Source organism: Piliocolobus tephrosceles, chromosome 12 (genome assembly GCF_002776525.5).
Source record: "Piliocolobus tephrosceles isolate RC106 chromosome 12, ASM277652v3, whole genome shotgun sequence".
In the NCBI taxonomy this organism is placed as follows: Eukaryota; Metazoa; Chordata; class Mammalia; order Primates; family Cercopithecidae; genus Piliocolobus; species Piliocolobus tephrosceles.
In genome coordinates this window covers 52,917,507-52,939,029 of record NC_045445.1, presented here as the reverse complement: position 1 = coordinate 52,939,029, position 21,523 = coordinate 52,917,507, and the positions used below count along the sequence as shown (strand labels likewise).

General features: G+C 39.7%; 1 pseudogene; it reads left to right on the top strand.

Annotated features, from left to right (window-relative positions):
• The first annotated feature begins 8,395 nt into the window (after positions 1–8,395).
• On the top strand, positions 8,396–10,285 carry LOC111536532 (annotated as a pseudogene).
• Positions 10,286–21,523: the final 11,238 nt, after the last annotated feature.

The window sequence follows — 21,523 nt, the reverse complement described above, 5'->3', positions numbered from 1 at the left end:
GCTTTGAAAACAATAAAAATGATACATTATTAAATGCAAATTTCTTAACGGACTAGATGATGATTTAGCCACCCTTTTAAAACGCAAATTGGACCACAGCCAGAACTAATGAACTAGTTAGCTGACCAATTATCCCGCAATATGATAAAACAAGGAAAAACAGAAGATTGCCCAAATTTTGCATTTACAGCAAAAGCAATTAACTTCTCAAGCCTCTTAGCCCCAGAAAGATTTCAAGCTCCCTCAGTCTGTTACAACTGTAAATGACCGAGACACCTTAAGAGAGATTGCCTTAGGCTGAAACGAAAGAAAAGGCAGAATGCAACTCAGGAAGACAAGGGGTGCTCCAAGGAAATACAGGGGTTTCACCTCTCCAAATATTCTACCCTGACAAACCAATTGGGAGAGATTAATATAATAATAAACCATGAGTTTACAACTGCCTTAACTGACATAGGTGTGACTATCTCTGATAAATCCTGTAATCACCTAGCCTTGTTTCCACATGAATAGACTCTCTCTTAGCTGAGAAAGCCAGAGGAACTCCATTTGGATCCTTCATTTACAGGACATCAAGGACTCCTTACCTCACCCTCTTCCTCAAGGGGTTAACTTGTGTAAGCTGACTCTCAACATATCAAAGAGTCCAATTAACTGATAAGGTACTGAAGCAAGCAATGTACAAAGTTCCCAGGATTTTGCTCAAAAGATAACACCATAAAGCCTTGAGTTTGTGTCTGGCAGAGTCCCCATATATAACATCTTATAAAAGATTTAGAGCCCCTGCACCTGGAACTGTTTGCTTCTCTGTAACCACTTGTCTTTTTAACTTTTTGCATGTTTTTACTTCTGTAGAATTGTTGCAACTGAGCTCCCCCTCCCCTTCCTAAACCGAAGTATAAAAGAAAATCGAGCCCCTTCCTTGGGGCCAAGAGAATTTCGAGTCGTTGACTAATAAAGGACTCCTAAATTCGTCTCAAAGTGTGGTGTTTCTCTAACTTGCTTGGGTACAACAATCCCACCTTATTTAGAAACTCCATTCCTCAGAGTAATGAAAGAATTAACATGGTGAGTGTGTCTAATAAAATGATCTCATGTTTTGAGTCCAAACCCATACCTTAGGGTTCATCGGGTTCCACTACCCTGTCGCAGGCTCTAAGTGTGACACACTCAGTAGGTCCCATATGTTTCTAATATGCGCTGGGGCTCCTGTCAATCTTTTGGGCCGTGATCTCAACATCCATAATGCCCATATCTCTTTTTCATCAAAAGGTGAAACTGTTTTAGAATTGGAGCCAGGAGACCAAAAATACCAAATTTTAAAATGTCCTGATAATGTACAATTTAGTACTGGTAATGTTAAAACGTCATCTTGTGACCAGGAAAATAAAATAGAGACAGAGAAGGAAATATTAGGGAAGAAGAAAGAACATTGGAATATAGAGCAGAAAACAGTAAAACTCCTTTTAGCTTCCCCAATCTTCCTGTTAACACCAGAAGCGGAGCACTTGCTCAAGGATGTGTCCTCCCACTTATAGTCTCAGTCAAATACAGATACAGAGAAAGTATTCTCAGCCATTCCAGTAAAGGTAGTGATAAACCCAAAGAAACCCCTATCCAAACTTAAACACTATCCTCTGCAAAAGGAAGCCATATATAGAATTGCTCCTATCATAGATTATCTGAGAAATGATATATGAATAATATATCATTTGAGAAATAATGATAATCTGAGATTATCATTATTCCCTGCACAATCCCCTGAAACAGCCCTATATTCCCTGTAAAGAAACCAAACGGGAGAGGATGGAAATTTGTGCAGGACTTGAGGGCAATAAACAATATCATAATTCCCAGGCACCCAGTAGTCTCCAACCCACAAACCCTTCTATCACCTATATCCATTACCAGTCAGTATTTCTCAGTTGTGGATCTCTATAGTGCCTTCTTTAGTATTCCTGTAGAACTAGGCAGCCAATATTTGTTTGCCTTTATTTGGAAAGAACGGCAATATACGTGGACTGTAATGCCCCAAAGGTAAACAGAAAGTCCCACTTACTGTTCCCAAATATTAGAAGCTGATTTAGAGGACTAAATATTTACCCAGGGCTCAGCATTCATCTACTCTCCTTTGTTCAGACACACTCTCTTCCTCTCAGGAAGATAGTCTATATTTACTCAAACAGCCACCAAGGGACACAAATGTCTAAAGACAAACTTCAGCTATGCTTACCTCAAGTTAAGTATTTGGGACATATTATCTCAGCCAAAGGACTGAGTATTAACCCTGACAGAGTGAGGAATTTTAGCTTTCCCAATGCCTGCCACTAAGAAACAAGAGTTTTTGGGGCCTGGCGGGTTATTGTAGAAACTGGATACCAAATTTCTCCCTTATGGCTCAACTTCAGTGTGCATACCTAAAATATGAACAACCTGATCCCATCATGTGGACTCCAGAGGGACAATCAGCTGTACAACAAATAAAGGAAATTCCGATTAACGCCCTGGCCTTAGGGCACCCAAACTACAAATTGCCTTTCTCCCTTTTCATACACAAAGTTGGAGGTACTGCATCCGGAGTACTGACCCGGAAACATGGTGATCATCAGAGACCTATAGGCTATTATAGCCAACAGCTGGACCCTGTGGCTCGAGGGCTGCCTCCTTGCATGAGAGCAATAGCAGCCACAGCCTTGCTGTGTACAAAGTTCCCAGGATTTTGCTCAAAAGATAACACCATCTCAAAATCTGTTGAAGAAATAATTACGGGTTCCCCCTTACCATTTTTGTGCCACATTCTCTTGAGACCCTTCTAAACTCTCATCATATACAACATCTGTCTGTCAACCGGTTAGCCTCTTAGGAAATTTTGCTTTTATCATCTCCCAATATTACTATTTCCTGCTTTAATAATCTTAATCTGGCCCCTCTCTTGCCAAGCCCTTCTGACAAAACCCCTCATGACTGTGTTCTGATGACTGACTTGACTTCTCACCCCCAGGACAGACCTACAAGAGATGCCACTGGATAATGCTGAGATAGAATGGTATACAGATGGGTCTTATTTAAGAGGAGACGATGGAAATTTTATAGCAGGATATGCTGTGGTTTCCTTACTAGAGGTAATTGAAGTCAATCGTCTCCCCCAAGCCACATCAGCTCAAGTGACCAAATTGGTTGCCCTGACCGAAGCTTGTCAATTGGCCAAAGACAAGGCTGCAGACATTTACACTGACAGCCACTATGCTTTTGGGGTTGCTCATGACTGGGATGCTATGAAAAGAGAGAGGATATTTAACCCCCTCAGGGCAACCCATAAAAAATGGACAAGTATCAGAGCTGTTAGAAGGTGTTCTAAAACCAAAAAGCTTGGCAATTATAAAAATCCCAGATCACTCAAAATTAGACACCACAGAAAGTCAGGGTAACCAATTCGCTGACGCCACAGCTAAAAGAGCAGCACTCAAGCCATCACCCCCAAGTTGGAAAATGGCCATAAAACCCAAAACACTTAAATACATGTTGAAAGAAACCCAGCGCATAACTCCTACAAAAGAGAAATCTACTTGGAAACAGGCAGGGGGATACTTGACTCCCATAACTGAAATATGATGTGGACCTAATCATTCCAAGAAGCCCATTATTCCAACAGAATGTCAGGTGTCCCTTATGAAATATGTTCATAATCTAACCCATTGGAATCCAGATAAAATAACATCCTGGTATAAACAATATTACTGGAAACCATCCTTTATAGTGGCACAAAAAGTTTACTCTCATCCGGGTACCATGGCTCACGCCTGTAATCCCAGCACTTTGGGAGGCCCAGGAAGGGGGATCACCTGAGGTTAGGAGTTCAAGACCAGCCTGGCTAACATGGCAAAACCCTGTCTCTACTGAAAATAAAAAAATTAGCCGGGCATGGTGGTGCGCACCTGTAATCCCGCTGCTTGGGAGGCTGAGGCAGAAGAATCGCCTGAACCCGGGAGGAAGAGGTTGCAGTGAGCTGAGATTGCACCATTGCACTCTAGCCTCGGCAACAAGAGCGAAACTCCATCTCAAAAAACCAAACAAACAAAAAAGTTTACTCTCATGTGTTATTTGTCCCAAACATAACCCAGGAAAACCCCTCCATGGAGTCCAGGGTCATTTTCCCCTTCCGGCTGACCTTTTGAGGTTTGACAGCTTGATTTTATCCAGCTGCCATCATCTCAAGGTTACAAGTATGTTTTAGTAATGGTCTGCATGTTATACCATTGCGTTGAAGCTTTTCCCTGCAGGCAAGCAACAGCCATGACAGTTGGAAAAATCCTACTAAAAAAAATTGTCCCACTGTGGGGAGTCCTCTGTGAACTTCACAATGACAGGGGAACATACTTTATTGGCCAGGTTACTCAAAATATTTGTAAAATTTGGCCCACATTTCAACATTTCCACTGTGCCAACCATCCCCAGCCTTCAGGCCTGGTGGAGAAGACTAATGGAAGAATTAAAACACAATTGGCTAAGTTCACAGAGGCACTTCACCTCCTCTGGCCCAAAGCACTCTCCCTAGTGCTGCTTATACTCCGATCCACTCCTTTTGGAAAACATCAATTGTCTCCTTATGAAATTTTAACAGGAAGACCCATGTGTATGGGAACGAACATAACCAATCCAACTTTTCTCAAGGGAGATATATTGCAACACTGTGAGGGACTCATTTATCATCTTAGAAAAAGCCAAGATTTGTTAAAGAATTCCTTTCACAGTGCGCTCCCTGAAGATAAGGTGCCTGGTCACGATCTGCAACCTGGAGATTTCATCTATTGGAAAAGACATCTAATAAAGGATTCCCTTCAACCCTGATGGAAGGGCCCGTACCAGGTACTACTGACTAATCCATGTACTACAAAATTAAAGAGTATAGATTCGTGGATTCACATCTCTCATCTTAAAAAGGCACAACCTCCTGAGTGGACTGTAACTCCCACCAAAGACCTTCACCTCCGGTTCACTAAACATGAACCTGCAACCCAGGATTAGAAGCAGACAACAGTTGTTGTGGACTGCTTAAACCCAAGACACAGGACCAGGCCTGTATGCAAAGGGAATGCCTCTGTTTATTGTACAGTAACCATTACAATTATTGTCCTAGAAATACTGGCAACTCCTGTCTTATAAATGACAGGGCACTTGCCTTGTCTGATTTAACACCATTTAGTAACTAAAATGAATTTCACAACCTTGCTATTATTAATCCTATATCCCTACACCTTCTTGCCACTGCCACCCACGGATGCCCATGAAACAAACCTGTTTCTACAGTGGGCTCAGCATTATGCAGACTGATTACAAAAGAATACCTGCTGGGTATGCAGACTCAAGCCTCTTTCCAGTGGCTTCAGCCTGCCATGGTGGATATCCCCCTTCCAAGGTCAGGACTGGATAGAATACCAAAAAATTATCACATCACAGAAGTGGTCTGGCATTCTTAGTGCTGGGATAACAAAAGACAATATATATAACTGGCCCATTAAAAACACTCTTAAGAACAAGGGACATGGGAAAAGTTTTTGAATGGAAAGGACCAGGTCATTAGATCTCACTTTAACATCCCACCCCCCTACCCCCAGCTAAAACAGAAGGTGGTAACCACACCCCAAACAACAGCCCATTTCCAAAATGGAATAATGCAAATTTGGGCTGGGTTTATCTGGCTCACCCCATGTCTGGCCAACTCAGCCAAAATGCTTCTTTGTGCTGGCAGCGAAGAAACCGTACCAAGGACCTATGGCCAAACAGTACGAGAGATACGGGGTGGACACCTGGAGAATGCTGTGACCACATTATCATATTACAAGACGCTGACTGGAATGCCACCGATTGGGTGCAGCAACCAGGTATTTATTGGCTAGCTCCAAATGGGACATATTGGCTATGTGGCACTAACTAATGGCCGTGGTTACCTCCAGGGTAGTTAGGATGACGTTTCCTAGGTTATGCTTGGGCACAAGGACATGTAATTCAGACCCTGCCAAAACCAGCAAACCTTTTTCATTTACGATTTCATTGGACATGTTAGGTATTCCAATGGTATGATCACTTAGCTTCAATCTTTGTACCACAGACAGGTATTGAAGATGTTATATGGCATATAGAGGCCTTACCCAATTACACCCAAAAGGCCCTGAATGATAGCCACATGAGTATTGCCTTGCTAAACAATGAGGTCATGCTTATGAGGAAAGTTGTGCTATACTACCATATGGCTTTAGATATACTCATTGCAGCACAACGGAGACCTGTGCCATCATAAAAACTGAATGTTGCGTGTATATTCCAGATGAATCAAAGAATATAACTTGATTTATGACTGATATGAAAACCCAGATAACCAACCTGTCAGATCCAAAACCCTCATTAATCAATTGGTTGAGTAGTTGGTTTGGATCCTGGGGAACTTGGTGGCAGAAGCTATTGCTTATAATAGGAATAGTAATAATTTGTGTTCTGTCCTGTTTCTGCTTACAATGTTGTTATGATATGTGCTTGCAAATAAGTTAATGCACAACTGAAAGGGCTGGGGTAATAATTGCCCAGAAAATTGCTTTAATTGAGGAAGCAGTAATATAGCCTGACCCAGCTTCCAGGTTTGCTTTCCTTTTGTTGCTATAAATCTGGCCTAGGTCCCTATATATATATTTTTTTTTCTCTCTCTCTCTCTCTCTTTTTTCCTTTCCTTTTTCCTTCTTTCCTCTTTTTTTTTTTTTTTTTTTTAATCTTCATGGGACACAATTTCCTAGGAATGAGCCTTCCTGGCAATGTGGGACCTAAACTTGTAGAAATAAACAATCCCAGCAACAGGAAACCAGCTCAAAAAAGGGAGGAAAAAGCAACCTGAAGCCAAGAACCCATATTCCTTTTAAAATGCTTCCTCCGAAATATTTTTTTTTAAAAAAAGAGGGGAAATGTGAAAGGAAATTAAATTCTGGGATCCCCCCAAACTCATTTAGCCAAAGGCAAAAGTCAAAATGGGAACTGGATCATGCAAACCTGCCTCCCCGTTTTGGTTCCTCAATAAAATGGTTACAAGATGAAAAGTTACATGCCTCCTCCATATTTTGCCCACAAGGAAATTCCTAGTGAGTTGTTAAAATTTCACCGTGGCAATGCAAATCGATAGCTTATCTTTACAGGTGCAGCCGCCCTGGTCCACCAGACAAATGCATATCTGAGTGTTCTCCTGCCCCATTTTGTCTGTTATCTTATGTAAAATGCAGATTCCCCAGATTTTTCCTCTGCCCCTTTTGTTTATGTCATCTTTTTTTGTTGTTTGTTATTTAGTTTTATTTTATATCATAAACTTAACTCTGCAATCCAGCTAGGCATGGAAGGGAACAAGGAAAACATGGAACCCAAAGGGAACTGCAATGAGAGCACAAAGATTATAGGCTATTGCCAGCAAATGGGGAGGAGGGGGTGCTCTCCTGAGCTACAGAAAGAATGGTCTGGTGGTTAAGATAAAACACAAGTCTAACTTTAATAAGTTGTCCACAGTCAGCAATGGTGATCTTCTTGCTGGTCTTGCCATTCCTGGACCCAAAGCGTTCCATGGCCTCCACAATATTCATGCCTTCTTTTACCTTGCCAAAGACCACATGTTTGTCATCCAACCACTCAGTCTTGGCAGTGCAGATGAAAAACTGGGAACTGTTTGTGTCCAGCATTTGCCATGGACAAGATGCCAGGACCTGTATGCTTTAGGATGAAGTTCTTGTCATCAAATTTCTCCCTGTAGATGGACTTGCCACCAATACCATTATGGCATGTGAAGTCACCACCCTGACATATAAACCCTGGAATAATTCTGTGAACGCAGGAACCCTTATAACCAAATCCTTTCTCTCCAGTGCGCAGAGCATGAAAGCTTTCTGCTGTCTTTGGAAACTTGTCTGCAAACAGCTTGAAGGAGATGTGGCCCAAGGGCTCACCATCTACGGTGATGTTGAAGAAGATGTTGACCATGGCTGATAGTACAGGGCTCCTGGCAGTGGCAGCATCTGCGAAGCAGCCATTTTATATTATCTTATATTTTAAAAAATGCAGATTCATTGAACCAGGCAAAGGCATGAATGACTATTTTTCGCTAACCCCTCTTACATGAAAATTGTTTGCTTCTCAATATCCCACCCTTTCCCCTTTAAATTTGGAGCCCTCAAAATCATCTTTGGAGAAAGGCGTAGACCTGTCTCCTGGGCATGTTCTTAACTTTGGCAAATAAATCTCCTAAAATGATTGGAACTTACTTTTTCTCAATTGACAAAACATTAAAAAAAAATACAGACTGGACCCAGCCCGCCCAACTCCCAGTGGAGAGCAAGGTTTCCTTCTATTTTCATAGCCAACCAGAACAATGTTCTATGCACATTTTGTCCTCAGTAAGAGGGCCTCTGGCCAAAATTTGGCTAGCGGCCCATTGGGATAAGAAGCTAACCAAAGCCCCTGTGTTACAATGTAATTTAGAGAGTAGCATAGAGAGTATCATCTCACCAAAAGTGAAGATAGCATTACAGACATCTCTTACTGGGAGTAGTTTGAATATATCACAGGAAAGCCAAATACCTTCTTGCAGACTGTAATGAAGCATTCATTAAGATAAAGATGTTTTTTTGACCAGGTGTTGACCTGCCTGAGGAAAATCAGGAAGCAGCTTATAACACCATTACTTTACCTGAAGAATTTCATGACTTTGATCAGCCACTGTCTGACTTAGATGACATCGATGTGGCCCAGGAGTTCAGCTTGGGTCAGAGTAGAGTGGAAGAAATAACCATGAGAGAAGAAGTTGGGAATATCAGTATTTTACAAGAAAATGATTTTGGTGATTTTGGAATGAATGATCATGAGATAATGAGAGAAGGCAGTGCTTTTGAGGATGACAACATGTTAGTAGGCACTACTGCTTCTAACCTCCTATTAGAGTCTGAACAGAGAGAGCACCAGCAATCTGAATGAGAAAATTAACCATTTAGAATATGAAGACCAATATAAAGATAATAATTTTAGAGAAGGAAATGATGGTGGAATATTAGATGACAAACTTATTACTAATAATGATGGTAGTATCTTTGACGATCCCCCTGCCCTCTCTGAGGCAGAGGTGATGTTGACAGAGCAGCCTGCACATGATGATATATGGATGAGGATGATAATACATCAATGGGTGGGCCTGATAGTCCTGATTCAGTGAATACTGTTGAACCAGCCAGCTATGTCTGATCAAACAACACTTGTTCCAAATGAGGAAGAAGCATTTGCATTGGAACCTATTGATATAACTGTTAAAGAAACAAAAGCCAAGAGGAAGAGGAAGCCAATTGTTGACAGTGTCAAAAACTTGGATAGCAAGACAATTAGAGCCCAACTTAATGATTATTCTGATATTGTTACTACTTGGGATCTAGCACTACCCACCAAGAAACAGGTGATGTGGAAAGAGACAGGAGGAGTAGAAAAACTGTTTTCTTTACCTGCTCAGCCTTTGTGGAATAACAGACTACTGAAGCTCTTTACATGCTGTCTTACACCACTTGTACCAGAAGACCTTAGAAAAAGGGGGAAAGTAGGGCAGATAATTTGGATGAGTTCCTCAAATAATGTGAAAATCCAGAGGTTCCTAAAGAGGACCAGCAACAGCTACACCAGCAGCATGATATTACTGATAAGCCCATTTTGGAAGAGCCAAGCCACCTCCAGGAGTCAGTGATGAGGCCAGCAGAACAAACCTGGATGAGTCAGCTATGCCTCCACCACCACCTCAGGAAGTTAAGCAAAAAGCTGGACAAATTAACCCAGAGCCTGTGATGCCTCCTCAGCAGGTTGAGCAGATGGAAATACTGCCTGTAGAGCTTTCCCCAGAAGAACCTCCAAATATCTGTCAGCTAATACAAGAGTCAGAACTTCTGCCAAAAAGAAAGAAAAGGGGGGAAAAAAAGATGATGAAGAGGAAAAGGATGAAGATGTTTCAGGGGGTGATCAAGATCAGGAAGAAAGAAGATGGAAGAAAAGGACTCAGCAGATGCTTCATGGTCTTCAGTGAGCTCTTGCTAAAACTGGAGCTGAATCTATCAGTTTGCTTGAGTTATGTCAAAACACAAACAGAAAACAAGCTGCCGCAAAGTTCTACAGCTTCTTAGTTCTTAAAAAGCAGCAAGCTATTGAACTGACACAAGAACTGTACAGTAACATCATCGCAACACCTGGGCCAAATTCCACATTTTATAAGGAGCTAGAAGCATTATAGCTAGTGTTTATTTCACTAGTGCTTACAAATTGCTCCCATGTGTAGGAGACACAGAACCCTTTAAAAAAACTTAGATTTTTGTCTGTACAAAGTCTTTCCCTTTTTCTTTCTTCATTTTTTTTCCAGTATATTAAATTTGTCAGTTTCATCTTTGAGGGAAACTGATTAGATGGGTTGTGTTTGTGTTCTGATGGAGAAAACAGCACCCCAAGGACGCAGAAGATTATTTTAACAGTACAGAACAGATGTGTGCAATATTGGTGCATGTAATGATGTTGAGTGGCAGTTGAAAGTCATGATTTTAATCTCAGTTCTTCATTACTGCATTGAAAAGGAAAACCTGCCTGGGCAAATGCCTGACAGGTTAATTTAAAACTATGGTATGAGTCTTCGACAAGAAAAAAAAAAAAAAGAAAAGGCTTTCCATCAGTTGTAACACTGGCAATCTTCTTGTTAACCTTAGGGATGGCACCTGAAATAACAAAGGTCACCCTCTTGAGAGTCATTTTAAGTGTAATTCCCTAATGAGCAAAGGTATATGTGAAATTGTGTTGTGACTGATACCCTTCAGCTACAAAAAGATAGGACTGATTGGTTTAAAGTGTTCTATTTTGTCAATCATTCCATTTAAGTCTTTCTGATGAATTCGGCTACCTCAAAATCTGTCATTTTAATGAGGCTCCAAAATGAGCAGAAATATAGGCCTGATTAGAGTACAGTGACTATCAAAAAACATAACTTTCTAGGAGTTATAAATCAAAGTTTTAAAAAGATGTTTGGATATATCTGCGTATTCAGATCATGAAAATAGAAATTGCCCTGCCTACTACAAGGACAGACTGATGGGAAATTATACACCAGGTCAACTTAACCTTTAAGCAGACAATGCTGTAAAAACTAATGGCTTCTCTGATATTTATTATAAGTTTTAGTACTGATCTCCTTTTCCAGTGCTGCACATTCCTGTGTTTGGAACTTTAATAGCTTTGCAACGAAATCCTATATCCAGTTTCCTATAATTTAACTGAAGAAAAACACATCCAAATAAAGGTCTATATTAACAGACCAGACAGCATCAGAAATCATGTGACTATTATGATTATCAGAATATTTCTTAAATTTTTAGGGCAAAATTAACACTGAAAGTTCTAGCTTAAGTATTGACACTTTCATGGGGAAACAATCACTTTTGAAACTCAGACTTCAGTGTATACCTAACAATTTAAAATTATGCAAAATGTTTTAAATTTGTGAACTCATTACTGTTTTAATGATTCAGTTTCTTGAGAGTTTAACTGCAAAAAATTGCTATTGCAGATTTATTTTCAATATTCTATGCCTGTAAACCATGGAGTTTTCCCCATTTGTAAAAAGACATTGTAGATAATTGAATGTTTGATTTTATCAAACATTCTTGTCTTGGTTTCTTGTTACACATTTTGTTAGTCTGGTTTTTTTGCTTATCAGGTTCAATATTATTCTTGGAAATAGTTGATGCTATGTTATATATAACTTTTCTAATAAAAGTTGTGTTATAAGCTGTTAAAAAAATTACAGTATTACAGACTGGCTACACAATAACTTTATAGGAAGTCTGAAAAATACTCAAAAGTTCTATAGCAACCAAGCAAACACCTAATCAAGAAAAAGACACAGTCAAAATGCTAAGAAATGTTGTAACATTTTTACTTGCCTGTACCCTATCCTTCCCTCCTGGCACACCTGGGGAAGCAGCAGCCCTGCTGCCAATTCCCTCCCTAGAACCCCAGAGAGAGGAGAGTGGACTTTATTTGCAACATTCTAACCTGTCAAGGGGCTGCCTGAGGTACTGGTCTCTGTTTTACCTAATTCGGAGGTCAGACAGGGAAAAGCAGCATGGCTGGATACTCGGGTTCAGAAAAAGCCACAGGAAATGGTGAGCACTACTCATGAACACTGCAGGCGGCCTGCAAACTCACAGATACCTGGAGCAAGAGGTCAGAGGTAGAGGAACACAACAGAACATCTAAGTCCACCCTTGGAGAAGCAGGGGTGAGACTCTTTAGGAAACTGAGACATTTGCAAGCAGTCATGCATTCAAGGGAACTGGAGAACAACAACAACAACAGATACCCAGGCCAAGGCAAAATGCATAGCCAGAAGAGGCCTAAGAAGACCTTAAGACCTCACATGGGGCTGATCCCAAGCTGACAGCATGCCCTGCTAATGAGTGAAGGTCTTCCCTGGCACAGAACCTACTTGTAATGACTAGCAGAGGTGGCTGTTTTTTTGAATGACCAATTTTTAAAAAGAACAAAAAAATAACAAACCATGCAAAGAAACAGGAAAATATGGCCCATTCAAAGGAAGAAAATAAACTGTCAGAAACTGTCCCTGAAGAAACACAAGCATCAGAAGTACTAGACAAAGACAAAATGTCTTAAATATGCTCAAAGAGCTAAATGAAAACTCAAAGAACTAAAGGAAATCAGAAAAACAATACATAAAGAAAAGAGAATATTAACAAAGAGAAACTATAAAAAGGAACCAAACAGAAATTCTGGAGCTGAAAATACAGTATCTGAATTGAAAAATGCCTAGAGGGATTCAACAGTAGATTCAAACAGGAAGAAGAAAGAATCAGTGAACTTGAAGATAAGTCCTTTAAAATTATTGAATCTGAAGACCAAATAACAATAATAATAATTAAGAAAAGTGGACAGCGACTAAGAGACCTATGGGATACCATCAAGCTGACCAATATGTGCATTACAGAAGTCTCAGATGGTGAAGGGATAAAGAAAGGAACAGAGGAACTATCTGAAAAAATAATGGCTGAAAACTTCCCAAATTTGAGGAAAGGCATTGATTCACAAATCCAAAAATCTTGATGACCTCCAGGTAGGATAAATCCAAAGCAGTACATACCAAGACACATTATATTCTAACAAAAGCCAAAGACATGGAACACTGCAGGGGGACTACAGACTCTCAGAAACCGGGGGCAAGAGATCAGAGGTAAAGGAATGCAATACAAAGTCTAAGGCCCCCTCAAGAATCTTGAAAGCAGCAAGAGAAAAGTAACTCATCATGTCCAATGGATCTTCACTAAGATTATCAGTGGATTTCTCAGCAAAAACCTTGAAGGCCAGAAGGAATTAGATACCATATTTAAAGGAAATTTTTTCATTGTTATTTTATTTTTCCATAAGTTACTGGAGTTCAGCTGGTATTTGGTTACATGAGTAAGTTCTTTAATGGTGATTTGTGAGATTTTGGTGACCCGTCACCAAAGCAGTATACACTGCACTATATTTATAGTCTTTCATCCCTCACCCACCTCCACTCTTCCCCCCAAGTCCCCAAAGTCCATGGTATCATTCTTATGCTTTTGCATCCTCATAGCTTCACTCCCACGTATCAGTGAGAACACATGATGTTTGGTTTTCCATTCCTGAGTTACTTCACTTAGAATACTCTCCAATCTCATCCAGGTCACTGCAAATACTGCTAATTCATTCCTTTTTATGGCTGCATAGTATTCCATTGTATATATATACCACAGTTTCTTATCCACTTGTTGACTGCTGGGCATTTCAGTTGGTTCCATGATTTTGCAATTGTGAATTGTGCTGCTATAAATATACATATGCAAGTTATCCTTTTTGAATAATGACTTCTTCTCCTCTGGGTAGATACCCAGTAGTGGGATTGCGGGATCAAAGGGTAGTTCTACTTTTAGTTCTTTAAAGAATCTCCACACTATTTTCCATAGTGGCTGTAGTAGTTTACTTTCCACCAGCAGTGCAGAAGTTTTCTCTGTTTACCACATCCACACCAACATCTACTGTTTTTTTATTATGGCCACTCTTGCAGGAGTAAGGAGGTATTGCATTGTGGTTTTGATTTGCATTTCCCTGATCATTAGTGATGTTGAGCATTTTTTCATATGTTTGTTGGCCATTTGTATATCTTCTTTTGAGAATTTTCTATTCATCTCCTCAGTCCACTTTTTTATGGGATTGTGTGTGTTTTTTTCTTATTGATTTGTTTCAGTTCATTGTAGATTCTGGATATTAGCCCTTTGTCACATGTATAGATTGTGAAGCTTTTCTCCCACTCCGTGGGTTGTCTGTTTACTCTGCTGACTGTGCCTTTTCTGTGCAAAAACTCTTTAGTTTAATTAGGTCCCAGCTATTTATCTTTTTATTGCATTTGCTTTTGGGTTCTTGGTCATGAAATCCTTGCCGAAGCCAATGTGTAGAAGGGTTTTTCCAATGCTATCTTCTAGACTTTTCATAGTTTCAGGTCTTAGGTTTAAGTCCTTAATCCATCTTGAGTTGATTTTTGTATAAGGTGAGAGATGAAGATCCAGTGTCATTCTCCTACATGTGGCTAGCCAATTACCCCAGCACCATTTGTTGAAAAAGGTGTCCTTTTCCCACTTTATGTTTTTGTTTGCTTTGTTGAAGATCAGTTGGCTCTAAGTATTTGGGTTTATTTCTGGGTTCTCTACTCTGTTCCATTGGTCTACATGTCTATTTTTATACCAGTACCACGTTGTTTTGGTGACTATGCCCTTATAGTATAGTTTGAAATCAGCTAGTGTGATGCTTCCACATTTGTCCTTTTTGCTTAGTCTTGCTTTGGCTATGTGGGCTCTTTTTTGGTTCCATATGATTTTGGGAATTGTTTTTTCTAATTCTGTGAAGAATGATGGTGGTATTCTGATGGACAGTGCATTGAATTTGTAGATGGCTTTTGGCAGTATGGTCATTTTCACAATATTAATTCTACCCATCCATGAGCATGGGAGGTGTTTCCATTTGTTTGTGTCATATATGATTTCTTACAGCAGTGTTTGTAGTTTTCCTTGTAGAGGTCTTTCGACTCATTGGTTAGGTATATTCCTAAGTGGGTTTTTTTTTGTGTGTGTGACTATTGTAAAAGGGGTTGAGTTCTTGATTTGATTCTCTGCTTGGTCATTGTTGGTGTATAGAAGAGCTACTTATTTGTGTACATTAACTTTGTATGCAGAAATTTTGCTGAATTCTTTTATCAGTTCTAGGAGCTTTCTGGAGGAGTCTTTAGGGTTTTCAAGGTAAATGATTGTTATATATAAAGTTTTGATGCCACAAAAGAAACAGCCCTTGATTATAAAATTTTCTTTTTAATTCTCAGCAAGTCTAGTTACTTCTATATAGAAGGGTGTGCCCCTACAGATGGAACAATGGTGAGTGCACACTTGGACAAGGGAGGGGAAGGGGTTCTTATCCCTGATGCATGTGGCCCCTGCTGCTGTGTTTTTCCCCTATTGGCTAGGGTTAGACCGCACACGCTAAACTAATTCCAATTGGCTAAAAAGAATGACGGGGTGAGTGCTTTGGAGGGAGTCAGGGCAGAGCAGGTAGCAGGTAATTGGAATGAGTTAGGGTGGAGCAGGTGACTGGAATGTAGGGTGGAGCAGGTGATCAGAATGAGTCAGGGTGGAGTAGGTAATCCAAAAAGGTTGCTTTACAAGGAAGTTGAGTTTAAAAGTAGAAGGCAAAGAATTGAACATACATGTGAATTCTTTGAAAAGAAATTTAGAACTCATATCTAACATGATCATATTATCAGCAAACAGTGACAGTTTGACTTCCTCTTTACCAATTTGGATGCCCTTTATTTCTTTCTCTTGTCTTACTGCTTTGGCTAGAACTTCCAGTACTATGTTGAAGAGGAGTGGTGACAGTGGGCATCCTTGTCTCGTTCCAGTTCTCAGAGGGAATGGTTTCAACTTTTCCCCATTCAGTATTATGTTGGCTGTGGGTTTGTCATAGATGGATTTTATTACATTAAGGTATGTCCCTTGTATGCCAATTTTACTGAGCGTTTTAATCATATAGGAATGCTGGGTTTTGTCAAATGCTTTTTCTGCATGTATTGTGATGATCATGTGATTTTTGTTTTTAATTCTGTTTATGTGGTGTATCACATTTATTGACTTGTGTATGTAAAACCATCCCTGCATCCCTGGTACAAAACTTACTTGATCATGGTGGAGTATCTTTTTGATATGTTATTAGAACTGGTTAGCTAGTATTTTGTTGAGGATTTTAGCATCTGTGTTCATCAAAAATATTGGTCTGTAATTGTCTCTTTTGGTTACGCCCTTTGCTGGTTTTGGTATTAGGATGATGCTGGCTTCATAGAATGAATTAGGGAGGGTTCCTTCTTTCTCTGTCTTGTAAAATAGTGTCAAAAGGATTGATACCAATTCTTTGAATGTCTGCTAGAAGTCTGCTGTGAATCAGTCTGGTCCTGGACTTTTTTTGTTGGTAATTTTCTCAATTACCATTTCAATCTCACTGCTTGTTGTGGGTCTGTTCAGGGTATCTAATCCTTCCTGATTTAAATTAGGAGGGTTGTATTTTTCCAGGAATTTATCCATCTCTTCTAGGTTTTCTAGTTTATGTGCATAAAGGTATTCATAGTAGCCTTGAATGACCTTTTGTATTTCTGTGGTGTCAGTTGTAATACTTTGCATTTCATTTCTTACTGAGCTTATTTGGATTTTCTCTCTTCTTTACTTGGTTAATCTTGCTAATGGTCTATCAATTTTATTTATCTTTCAAAGGACCAGCTTTTTCATTTCATTTACCTTTTGTATTTTTGTTTGTTTCAATTTCACTTAGTTCTGCTCTGATTTTGGTTATTTCCTTTCTTCTGCTGGGTTTGGGTTTGGTTTGTTCTTGTTTCTCTAGTTCCTTGAGGTATGACCTTAGATTGTCTGTGCTTTTTCAGACTTTCTGATGTAGGCGTTTAGGGCTCTGAACTTTCCTCTTAGCACTGCCTTTGCTGAATCCCAGAGGTTTTGATAGTTGTGACATTATTGTCATTCAGTTTGAAGAATTTTTTTAAATTTCCATCTTGATTTCGTTTTTGACCCAATGCTCATTCAGGACCAGGTTATTTAATTTCCATGTATTTGCATGGTTTTGAAGGTTCTCTTTGAAGTTGATTTCCAGTTTTATTCCACTGTGGTCTGAGAGAGTGCTTATATAATTTCAATTTTCTTAAATTTATTGAAGCTCATTTTATGGCCTATCATATAGTCTATCCTGGAGAAAGTTCCATGTGCTGTCGAATAGAATGTTTTATTATGCAGTTGTTGGATGAAATGTTCTATATATACCTGTTAAGTCCAATTGTTTCAACATATAGTTTAAATCCAGTTTCTTTGTTGATTTTCTGTCTTGATGACCTGTCTAGGGCTGTCAGTGGAGTATTGAAGTCCCCCACGATTATTGTGTTGCTATTTATCTCATTTCTCAGGTCTATTAGTAACTGTTTTATTAATTTGGGAGTTCCAGTGTTAGGTGCCTATATGTTTAGGATTATGATATTTTCCTGTTGGAAAGGTCTTTTGCCATTATATACTATCCCTCTTTGTCTCTTTTAACTGCTGTTGCTTTAAAGTTTGTTTTGTCTAAGAATAGCTACCCCTGCTCATTTTTGGTGTCCATTTGCATGAAATGCCTTTTTCTGCCCCTTTACTTTAAGTTTATGTGAGTCCTTATGTGTTAGGTGAGTCTCCTGAAGGCAGCATATAGCTGGTTGGTGAGTTCTTATTCATTCTGCAGTTCTGTATCTTTTAAGTGGAGCATTTAGACCTTTTATATTCAAATGTTAGTATTGAAATGTGAGGTATTGTTGCTTTCATCATGCTCTTTGTTGCCTGTGTACTTTGGTTTTTGTTGTTTTTGCTTTTTAATTTACATTTTTGTTTTATAGGTCCTCTATGATTTATGCTTTAAAGAAGTTCTGTTTTTATGTGTTTCCAGGATTTGTTTCAAGATTTAGAGATCCTTTTAGCAGTTCTTGTAGTGATGGTTTCATAATGGTGAATTCTCTCAGCATTTGTCTGTCTGAAAATGACTATCTTTCCTTCATATATGATACTTAGTTTCTCTGGATACAAAATTCTTGGCTCATAATTGTTTTGTTTGAGGAGGCTGAAGATAGGTCCCCAATCCCTTCTTGCTTGTAGGGTTTCTGCTAAGAAATCTGCTGCTAATCTGATAGGCTTTCCTTTATAGGTTACCTGGTGCTTCTGTCTCACAGCTCTTAAGATTCTTTCCTTGGTCTTAAGTTTGGATAACCTGATGACAAAGTGCCTAGGCGAATATCTTTTTGCAATGAATTTCCCAGGTGTTCTTTGTGCTTCTTGCATTTGGACATCTAGGTCTCTCACAAGGCCAGGAAAGTTTTCCTCGATTATTCCCTCAAATATGTTTTCCAGGCTTTTAGAATTCTCTTCTTCCTCAGCTACACTGATTATTCTTAAGTTTGGTTGTTTAACATAATTCCAGATTTCTTGGAGGTTTTGTTCATATTTCCTTATTCTTTTTTCTTTGTCTTTGCTGGATTGGGTTAATTCATAGACCTTATCTTCAAGCTCTGAATTTCTTTCTTCTACTTATTCAATTCTATTGCTGAAACTTTCCAGAGAATTTCACATTTCTAAAAGTGTGTCCAAAGTTTCCTGAGTTTTTGATTGTGATTTAAGCTATCTATTTCCATGAATATTTCTCCCTTCACTTCTTGTATCATTTTTTGAACTTCCTTGTATTGGGCTTTGCCTTTCTCTGGTCCCTCCCTGTTTAGCTTAGTAACTAACCTCCTGAATTCTTTTTCAGGTAAACCAGGTATTTTGTCTTGGTTTGGATGCATTGCTGGTGAAGTAGTGTGATTTTGGGGGAGTATAGAAAAGCCTTGTTTTGCCATATTACCAGGGTTGGTTTTCTGGTTCCTTCTCATTTGGGTAGGCTCTGTCAGAGGGAAGGTCTAGAGCTGAAGGCTATTGTTCAGATTCTTTTGTCCCACGGGGTGTTCCTTTGATGTAGTACTCTCCCCCTTTTCCTATGGATGTGGCTTCCTGTGAGCTGAACTGCAGTGATTATTGTCTTTCTTCTGGGTCTACCTGGCTCCAGGCTGGTACGGGGGGTTTCTGCACAGAGTCCTGTGATGTGAACTATGGGTATCTCAGCTGTGGATACCAGCACCTGTTCCAGTGGAGGTGGCGGAGGGTGAAATGGACTCCCTGAAGGTCTTTAGCTTTGGTGATTTAATGCTCTATTTTTGTGCTGGTTGGTCTCCTGCCAGGAGGTGTTGCTTTCCAGAAAGCATCAGCTTTAGTAGTGTGGAGAGGGACTGGTGGTGTATGGGGCCCTAGAACTCCCAAGATTATATGCCCTTTGTCTTCCACTACCAGGGTGGATAGGGAAGGACCATCAGATGGGGGAGGGACTGGGCATGTCTGAACTCAGACTCTCCTTGGGTGGGTCTTGCTGAGGCTGCTATGGAGGATGGGGATGAGATTCCCAGGTCACTGGAGTTGTGTACCTAGGAGGATTATGGCTGTCTCTGCTGAGTCATACAGGTTCTTAGGGAAGTGGGGGAAAGCCAGCAGTCACAGGCCTCACCCACCTCCCACACAAACTGAAGGGCAGGTCTCATTCCCACCGTGTCCTGACCAACAGCCCCAAGTCTGTTTCCAGGCATAGAGTGAGACGGGATTGAAAACTTGTTCAAGGTTATCTGCCTCCCAGCTGAGAGAGAAAAGGGCTTTAATTCTTCTCCCTGCCTGTGAAATGTGCATGCCCAATTCACTCCCTCTGCTGAGGCTTCTGGCCACATTCAAATTGTTACAAAGTTCAGCTACAGAATTCCTTCTCCCTGTGGAGTTTCACCCCTTGCTCCTCTGGCCACCCTCCGGATGGATCCCTGTGGTGCCAGGCAGGAATGGGCTGCTTGGGTCCCAGCAAGCTCCCGGGTCCTTTCTGTTGCTTCCTCTACCTCTGTATTTTACTTGGCTCTCTAACTTGACTTAGCTCCAGGTAAAGCTGGAAACTTCTCCTGCAAACAGACCTTCAGCCTCTCCAGTGAGGGTGTGTCTTCAGGAGAGGAGGGTCTACCTTTCTCACTTCCGCAGTTGGGAAACTCACAGTATTTGGGGTGTCTTCCCTGTCCTGCAGGAGTACTCTGCTTCTTTCAGAGGGTCTGTGGGTCCTCTCAGGATTGCTGGTTTGTTCCTACAGTCAATCTGGCGCTAAAATTCACAATGCAAGCCTCCGCATGCTGCTCTGTCCGGAGCTGCAATCAAGTCCTGCCTCCTGTCTACAACGATCCTAAAGGAAATTTTTTTTTTTAATGTCAACAGATAATTCTCCATCTTGCAAAACTGACCTTCAGAAATGAGGGACAAATTAAGATATTCTCAGATAAATAATACTCAACACTGCATCGGAACTTTTAGCCAGAACAATTAGGCAAAAGACAGAAACAAAAGGCATCCAAATTGGAAAGGAAGAAGTAATATTTTCTCTGTTTGCAGAGGATATGATCTTACAGGTAGAACACTGTAAATATTTTCCCCCAAAAACTGTTAGAACTAGTAAATAAATTCAGCAAAGTTGCAGAATACAAAATCAACACACAAAAATGAGTTATGTATATCTATATTGACATTAAACAATCTGAAGAGGAAATTAAGAAAACAATTCCATTTACAGTAGCATCGAAAAGAATAATATTCTTAGAAAAAAACCAAAGAGGTGAAAGACTTGTACACAGAAAACTACAAAATGTTGCTGAAAGAAGCTAAAGAAAACACAAATAGATGGAAAGACATCCCATATTAATGAGTTGGAAGACTTAAAATTGTTAAGATGTCAATACTACCCAAAGTGATCTACAAATTCAATGCAATCCCTATGATTAAATAAAATCCCAATTATGTTTTTGCAGAAATAGAAAATGAATCCTAAAATTCATATGGAAATTCAAGGAATCACAAAGAACCAAAACAATTTTGAAAAGAAAATTTAAAAACAACTTGGTGGTCTCTCACTTCCTGATTTCAAAACTACAAGCTACAGTAATCAAAACCATGTGGCATAAAGACAGACATATAGATTAATGGAATAATAAAGATTCTGGAAGTAAAACCTCACATACATGGTCAAATAATTCTCAAAAAGGGTGCCAAGATCATCCAATGGGGAAAAGAAAGTCTTTTCAACAAATGGTGCTAGGAAAACTGCATGTCCACATAGAAAAAAATGAAGTTGGACCCTTACCTTGCACCATGCAAAAATTAACTCAAATTCAAATTAGATCAAAGACCTAAATATAAGAGCTAAAACTATAAAACTCTTAGAAGAAAACATAGGGGGAAAAGTTTCATAACAAGATTTAGCAAAGATTTCTTGTATC